General features: G+C 40.1%; 1 non-coding gene across 1 annotated transcript; it reads right to left on the minus strand.

Annotated features, from left to right (window-relative positions):
• Positions 1-6,683: 6,683 nt before the first annotated feature.
• On the minus strand, positions 6,684-6,790 carry LOC146921919 (small nucleolar RNA R71). The gene has a single exon (XR_015012967.1). It is a non-coding gene; the product is annotated as a small nucleolar RNA R71 (small nucleolar RNA).
• Positions 6,791-8,012: the final 1,222 nt, after the last annotated feature.

Below are 8,012 nucleotides of genomic sequence, written 5' to 3' on the forward strand. Positions count from 1 at the left end.
ACATTCGAACTTTCCCATCTTTCTTTGGTACTGGTACAATGTTGGCAATCCACTCAGGATATTCAGCTGTCATGAGGAAGCCCGCATCAATTTGCTTTTGCACCTCAGCCTTAATTTTAAGAGCCATGTCAGGACGAGACCTTCTCAATTTCTGTTTGACGGGAGGGCATTCGGGTCTTGTCGGTATCCGATGTTCCACAATCTTGGGATCTAGACCCGGCATATCTTAATAGGACCATGCAAAGACATCTGGATAATCATGGAGAAGCTGAGTAATCTTCTTTTTCACCTCTGGCTCAAGTGCAGCACCAATCTTGATCTCTCGCTTGTTCTCTTCAGTACCCAGGTTGATAAGCTCAATCTCTTCCTGGTGAGGCTGAATGGCTCTTCTTTCTTGCTCAAGCAGTCGAGTGATCTCATACGGTATCTCTTCATCATCTTCCTCATCTTCAGCTTCATATACAGGGAATTCAAAATTTAGAGGAACCATAAGGTCACTGTGTTCAACGGGTTTATTATGGTTCAATCTGCATAATATGATTGGGATGATTTTAGAAAAAATGTTTTTCATGCAGATTTTTGAAATTAATAAGAAAATACAGATGTTTTGGTTTTTTCTGGCATTACCATTATTTCCAAGAAAAAGGCATTAAAAAGTACAAAAACAAAGAGTCGCGGAAAAGACGACAACTTTTATTGATAACGGCAATGCCGAAACAAACATGCCCTTACAAGGATGTCACCTTCGCCTTGGGCAGAGCGAAAGGATTATTATTTTGAAAACAAAAAAAGCATGAGCAACAAGACACATTACATGGAAGCATGCATGACTAAAGGAACATCAATAGCTTCCCAATTTCTCGCAGTGCCTCCTGGTACAACAAACGTAGGCACACAACTACTTTCAGCAGCATCTTCAGCAATAGCATTAATGAACCCAGCACTATAGAAAGTTCCTGTTGAAATGCCTGAGGTCGAGGAGAACCCAAGGCCCTCTTTACGCTTGTTCTCCAAAATCTGGATCACTTTGCCCCAGCCAGCAGCTTGCCCTTCTTGAACAGCTTTCTGGGCGTCTTTCAATGAAGCCATACTAGTACTAGCTCTCCGGGGCTCTGCACCTTCAACAGTCAAGCCTTGAAATGACGTCCCTTCAGCGGACCCTGCTTCAACACAAGAGAAAGATGACACTTGGCTAACCAGATACGCTTCTTCACCATGTACAGTGACAAGCTTACCATTCTTCATGAACTTGAACTTTTGATGCAGAGTGGAAGTTACTGCCCCAGCGTCGTGAATCCACGGTCTTCCGAGGAGACAACTGTAAGAAGCATTGATGTCCATGACCTGGAAAGTGATCTAAAATGTATCAGGACCAATGGTAATTGGTAGATCTACCTCTCCAAGAACATCCTTGCGAGATCCGTCAAAAGCCTTAACCAAATAGCTACTTCCCCTTAGAGAGAGTCCATGATGACTCAACTGTCTCAGTGTAGACTCAGGAATTACATTTAAGGATGATCCAGTGTCCACCAACACATTGGATATCCTGTCAGACTTACAGTGCACTGAGATATGCAAAGCTAAGTTGTGGTATTTCCCTGCTTCGGGGAGCTCATCATCACCAAACCCCAAGTTATTGCAAGCAGTAATGTTACCCACTATTCCATCGAACTGATCCACGGCGACTTCATGATCAACATAGGCCTGTTCCAGTACTTTCATCAACACTTTCCTGTGAGCTTATGAGCTCAAGAGCAGAGACAAGATGTATATCTTTGACGGAGTTTGTAGCAGCTGATCAACAATCTTATAATCGCTCTTTTTAATAAGCCTCAGAATTTCATCCAGATTAGACTCTTCAATAGACTGGCCTGATGGGCCGGTGTTCTTATCAACAGGAGGAGCAACTGGTGGAGTTATTGTAGCAACAGGTGTAACTACCTTCTTTTGGAACAAAGGTGGACGGACTTTTCCGTTTCTCAGAGCTGTAATTTCTCCGGCGACGTTATCAACCATAGTTGGGGATACCAGAGGCACTTCCACCCCATTCTCAATCAAAGTTGCATCATACTTGTAAGGGATTGCCTTAGTAGAGGCATAAGATACCGGGCCAGGTAGCCTGATCACTAAAGGTTCAACATTCCTTGTCTGAGGCACACTCCTAGCAGGAGAATCATGAAATACTGGCACAATCACACAAACATCGCTAACAACCAAATGCTTAATGTCCATTAGGCTCTGTATATCATCTTGTACGGTACAACAGCCCATAGGATTCTGAAGACACTCTGAACAGGAAGCGTGATCGTGATTAAACAAGGAAGCTTGGAAGAACTTGACATGTAGCGGCACCAAAGGAGTAGCAACATTACAGACATCTAAATCAGGGACTTCTCGAAGAACCCAAGAAGTTTCAACCTTATGAAGAGTACAGACTCGCTCGAAAGCCTCGATCATGTTAATAACCGCATGGTTTGGAAGTGGATTGTCAAGAACGTGTGGGACACTATTTTCAAAAGTCAACCGTCCTCTGTCTATCAGATCCTTTACGACGTACTTCAGAGCATAGCAACCTTCCACATCATGGCCTTGAGCGCCCTGATGGAATTCACATGTGAGATCCTGTCGGAACCTGGGAGGCAATGGTGTAGGCGGAGGCTTGCCTGGTCTGGTGATGCAGTGGCCTTTAGCGAGTAGAGTTGGGAGCAGATCAGCATACCGCATTGGTATTGGTGGGAAATAAGTCTTGGGTCGAGGACCCTGTTGTTGCTGTTGTTGCTGTTGAGCAGGAGGCTGCTGTTGTACCTGCTGGGCAATGGCGTTAACGGGTACTGGTGGTTGACCCGGTGGCAGAGGATATTGTTGGTAGAATGGTGGGAAGAAGGGATGTTGAGAGTACTGCATATATTGGCAGGGTAGAGGTAACTGAACAGCAGTTGTAGACTGGTTACCGGATACCATCCCGACTTCAAATTCTTTCTTCTTATGATGGCCATTACCATACTTCTTTGGCGCGCTAGTTGAGGACTCATCTTTTTCAAGAAAAATGATACCTTCTCTGACAGCCTCCTCTAGACGAGTTCCCATAGTAACCATGTAGGAGAAGTTATTTGGAGCAGAGACTATCATTCTTTCAACATATTCCTTCTTCAAAGTTTTCAGGAATGTCTGTGTCAGTTCTTCCTCATCAAGCCGAGGAGAAACACGGGCGGCTGCCCCTCTCCATCTCTGAGCATATTCACGGAAGGTTTCATCTGTCTTCTGAGATAAAGACTTAAGAGAATCTCTATTCGGCTTCAAGCGGGTGTTGAACTCATAATGATTTTCAAAAGCAGCAGCGAGTTCCTCAAAAGTATGGATATTGTCTTTGCTTAAACCAGTGTACCAGTCTGCCGCATCTTCCATCAAGCTATCTTGGAAGCAGTGGATCATCAGCGCATCATTATCTGCGTAGTTGGCCATTTTTCGGACGTACCGAATGACATGGCTATGTGGACAAGAAGTTCCATTGTATTTGTCAAAATCTGGCACTTTGAACTTCTTAGGAACCTCAAATCGGGATACCAGGCATAGATTACGAGCCTTAGCAGAAACACCGTTCCCACGGCTAGCTTTGACCTCACGAAGCTCTGCAGCTAACTCTTTTAACTGTCTTCTCATAGCCTCCATTATAGGGTCTTGTCCACGCGGAGTGTCAACATCAATTATCTATTGCACAGTGTGTACAACAGGATCGGTAACAACAGTAGTCACTTGAGGCATAGAGGTAGGTGTAGAAGCAAAAGTCGTCACAGGAATATGTCCTTGATTGCCAATACCAGAAATACCAGCCGCAGTATTGGGAGCATAGAAAGCTGAGAGTCCATAAGGGCGTCCATTGGGCATAACAAACCGAGCATCAGAAACCACAGCAGACAGTGGGATAAATGGCATCGTTTCAGTAGAAGCCGGAACAGATGTGGCTGGTTGTTCTTGTGCAGCCATTAGAGTGGACATAATGTCATGAGCCTTAGCCAAATCTTCTTTCATAGTAGCCAATTCGGCACGGAGCTGAGCATTTTCTTCTTCAAAGTTAGCCATGTTTCTTATCTTGTACAATCTTGTTTGATGAAATCTATCTGGTTGGTAAACCTTACGAGCACGAGCCACTTTTCAGACTGCGGCGGAAAAACCAGGAGGTAATGAACACGAGGGAAGTCTTTTGTGACCAATGAATGCATATGATGCATGAGATGTGTAAATGCATATGCAAAAAAGACTCTTTTTGCGTTATCGAAGGGTTTTAGACAAATTAGAAATTTGTAAACATTACTTAAACAAACGGAAACACTCAAACATCACCATGGCTTACAAGATAACTCCCTTTGAAATACTAAGCCAAGGGATAGAATTTGAAACGTAAAAAACAATAACAACTGGAAATAACAACAGGAAATAGAAATCCTCAAGCATAGGAAGTGGAAGCATCATCCTCAGACTCAGACTCATACTCATAACTGCAGTATCGGGCATAGAAGTTACGGGCACCCCTAGCCCTCTTGGAATCCCTCATAAGCAACTTATCCTTTTCTTCAATTTCTTTCCTAGATTTAGCCAACTCTTTCTTCAATGTCAAAACCTCGTGAGTCTTCTGTTCATCTTTCCCATCCAAAGTCATGATCAAATTCTCAGCCTCATAGTATCTAGTCTTCCACTGATGCTTCTCTCGGCTCTCCATAGCTAGATTCTCCTGATACATCTCCTGAGTAGTGATGAGTCATAGATAGTCTATTTTATTGCTTTATTTAGTTTAGTTTTATTTAAGATTTGATTTGATTTTATTGCATTTTATTTCCTTTTAGAATATTTTACTTTAAATTGTCTTTTATTATATTTTAGGAACGAATATATGGTGGAAGGTGTCTTGGAGCAAAAGAAAGAGGACTGGAGCAAATACAATACAAGAATACGAAGATACGAGACAAAAATATGTCTCTACCAAGTCAGAAGCTTGGCACGGCCCGTGCCAACATGTGGCACGGCCGTGCCACCCTCCAGGACCACTTTTGCTGCTTTTCTTCAAGCCCAAGTTACTCCGTTGCAGCTTTACTATTTTGCCCTTATAGTAGCTTAGTTTCTAAGTCAATTGTAAAGCTATAAATAGAGTAGCACTCCATCATAAACATTCATCTTTTGTTCTTGGAATAAAAGTTCACTTTTATATTATTGTTGTTTTACTTTATTGCTTTCTCTCTTCTTCCCCCATGTCTACAATGAACGTTAGTGAGTAGACACTTCTTTGTCTTGGGATTGTTGGTAAGTCTAATGACATAATCCTAAACAAACCAAGCTTAAACCCTAATTTCTATGTAACCCTAATTTCTAATCTAGATTCACCGTTTTAACGTGGATTAACAATTATCAAACTGTGGAAGCGAAAGCGGAGGGTTTGATAATCGTTAATCCATCATCCCAAACATCAATTCATAAAGCGAGAGCGGAGCTTTGATGTTGGAACAAGTGAATCTAGACAATAATTGCAAAACAGTGAAATAGTCTTTGCAATTATTGAGACAAAGAGTAGTTTCAATCCTCTATGCATCTTCTAGTAATCATGTCAGTGAAATAGGCTTGGTTACTAGAAGTAAACTCTCACCGGACTTTCATCGGAAAGGTGAGGGGCTAAGGGAAACCGGTCTTTAGAAATTAAGGTGTAAACCATGAAATTAGATGTTTAAGTCTTGTCTAGTGAAGGGTTTGTTATTATGATAAACTAATAATCCCAAGGCTCTTTTATTATTATTGTTATTTATCTTTAGCAATTAACCCCCTATTTCATAATCTTTCTTCTCTTCTAATCATTATCTAAAAGTTAATTGAATTCACAACTCCCTAGCGGAACGATACTCTACTTACTACTATTACTTCGATAGGCCGTGCGCTTGCGGTTTGGCTCTATCAAGTTTTTGGCGCCGTTGCCGGGGAGTTGTTGCAATTTGATTAACTTTTTTTTTAACGATTAGACTGAAAAAAAAAAAAAAAACTTTTTTTCGTTATTTTATTTTATTTTATATTTCTTTCTGAAAAAAAAAAAAAATCTTTTCCGTTATTTTATCCTATTTTATTTTATTGTGTTTCTTTTTATATTTCTTTCAAAAAAAAAAAAACATATATATATATATATATATAATATATATATTATTTCCTCTTTTATTATTATTTTACTTTTATTTTAAAAAAAAAAAATCTTTTGTTTTATCTTATTTTATTTTATTTTATTTTATTTCTTTCTTTCTCTATTTCTTCTTTTTACTTTAACTTCTTGGGAAGATAATAACGATATGACTAAGGAACGCTCTCTCAAAGAGTATGCAATCCCATCTTCAAATGAGTCATATGATGCTATTGTGTACCCAACGGTTGAAGACAATTTTGAAATAGAACCTGCACTTGTTCACTTAGTGCAGCAAAATCAATTTTTCGGATCACCCACTGAGGATCCGAATTTTCATATTTCAACCTTTTTAAGACTCAGTGGAACCTTGAATGCAAACCAAGAGGCCGTAAGGCTGCACCTCTTTCCTTTCTCCTTAGGGGGTAGAGCTAGTGCTTGGTTTCATTCATTGGAAATTGGTTCTATCTTTTCATGGCAACAAATGAACCAAGTTTTTCTTGCCCGATTCTTTCCCTATGCTAAAACCGTCCAATTAAGGATTCAAATCACACAATTCACTCAAAAAGATGGAGAATCTCTTTACGATGCATGGGAGCGTTTCAAAGAAATGCTTAGACTTTGTCCCCATCATGGTTTAAAGAATTGGCTTATTATTCACATTTTTTATAATGGTCTTTTGTATACCACAAAAATTTATGTTGATGCAGCTGCAGGTGGAGCTTTAATGAACAAGAATTACACAGAAGCATACGCCTTGATTGAAGACATGGCTCAAAATCATTACAAGTGGACCGACGAGAGAGCCATCACTAATTCTTCACCCTCTAAAAAGGAGGCAGGTATGTATGAAGTCTCTAACTATGATCACCTTGCCGTTAAGATTGATGCATTAACCCAAAAATTTGAAAAAATAAATGTTAGTGTCATCTCTTCTTCTTCTGCATCTCCTTCTTGTGAAATTTGTGGTGTATTTGGCCATTTTGGCATTGATTGCGAACTAGGTAGTGTTGTTAGAAGTCCTAAGCAAGTAAACCATGCTCAATATAATCAAGGGTTTAAAAATAACCAAATTTTTTTTCAAACCCCTCAAAATCTTTTTGGACAACAAACAACACCACCCAGTTATGCAAACAACCAAAGAGTCCCTCAAAAATCCAGCTTGGAACTTTTTTTAGAAAATTTTTGTATAAATCAATCCGAGCAGCTCCAAGAGCTTGAAAATCAAACTGAATTTTTGAAGGACTCTATTGCCAAACTTACATCAACAGAAGACTCCATAGTTACTCACAGTAAGATGCATGAGACTCAGACTTCTCAAGTACCCCAACAGGTGGCTACTTCCTCACAATCCTCCGAAGTCCTCCTAGACCAAACCGAAACCAACCCCAAAAACCATATAAGTGCTATTACTCTTAGGGATGGTAAACAATTAGAGGACCCCGTTGTGAAAATTAAGAACAATGAAGGAGAGATAGGGAGTGATGAGCCTCAAAGTGAGAAAGTCATAGGAGAGAATGAAAAGCCATTCGTTTCACCATCTCATGAGCATGAAATTCCATTAACACAAGGGTTTGATGAGTCCAAGTTAGATGAGCAGTTTATGAATATTATTGAAATACTTCCAAACAAATTGCCACCTAAACTTAAGGATCCAGAGAGATTTTCCATACCTTGTGTCATAGGATATAAAACATTTGAGAAAGCCATGTGTGATTTGGGAGAGCATGTTAGTTTGTTGCCATTATCCCTTTCTGAGAGATTGGGTATAGGATAGATAAACCACCTTCTAACCGTCAAGCTAGTGACTCTAAACAAGCGCTACGTGGGAGGCAACCCATGATTTTTATTGCTTTTATTT

The sequence above is a fragment of the Medicago sativa genome, chromosome 5, assembly GCF_051527215.1.
Source record: "Medicago sativa cultivar Bolivia chromosome 5, Bolivia_mono, whole genome shotgun sequence".
NCBI lineage: Eukaryota > Viridiplantae > Streptophyta > Magnoliopsida > Fabales > Fabaceae > Medicago > Medicago sativa.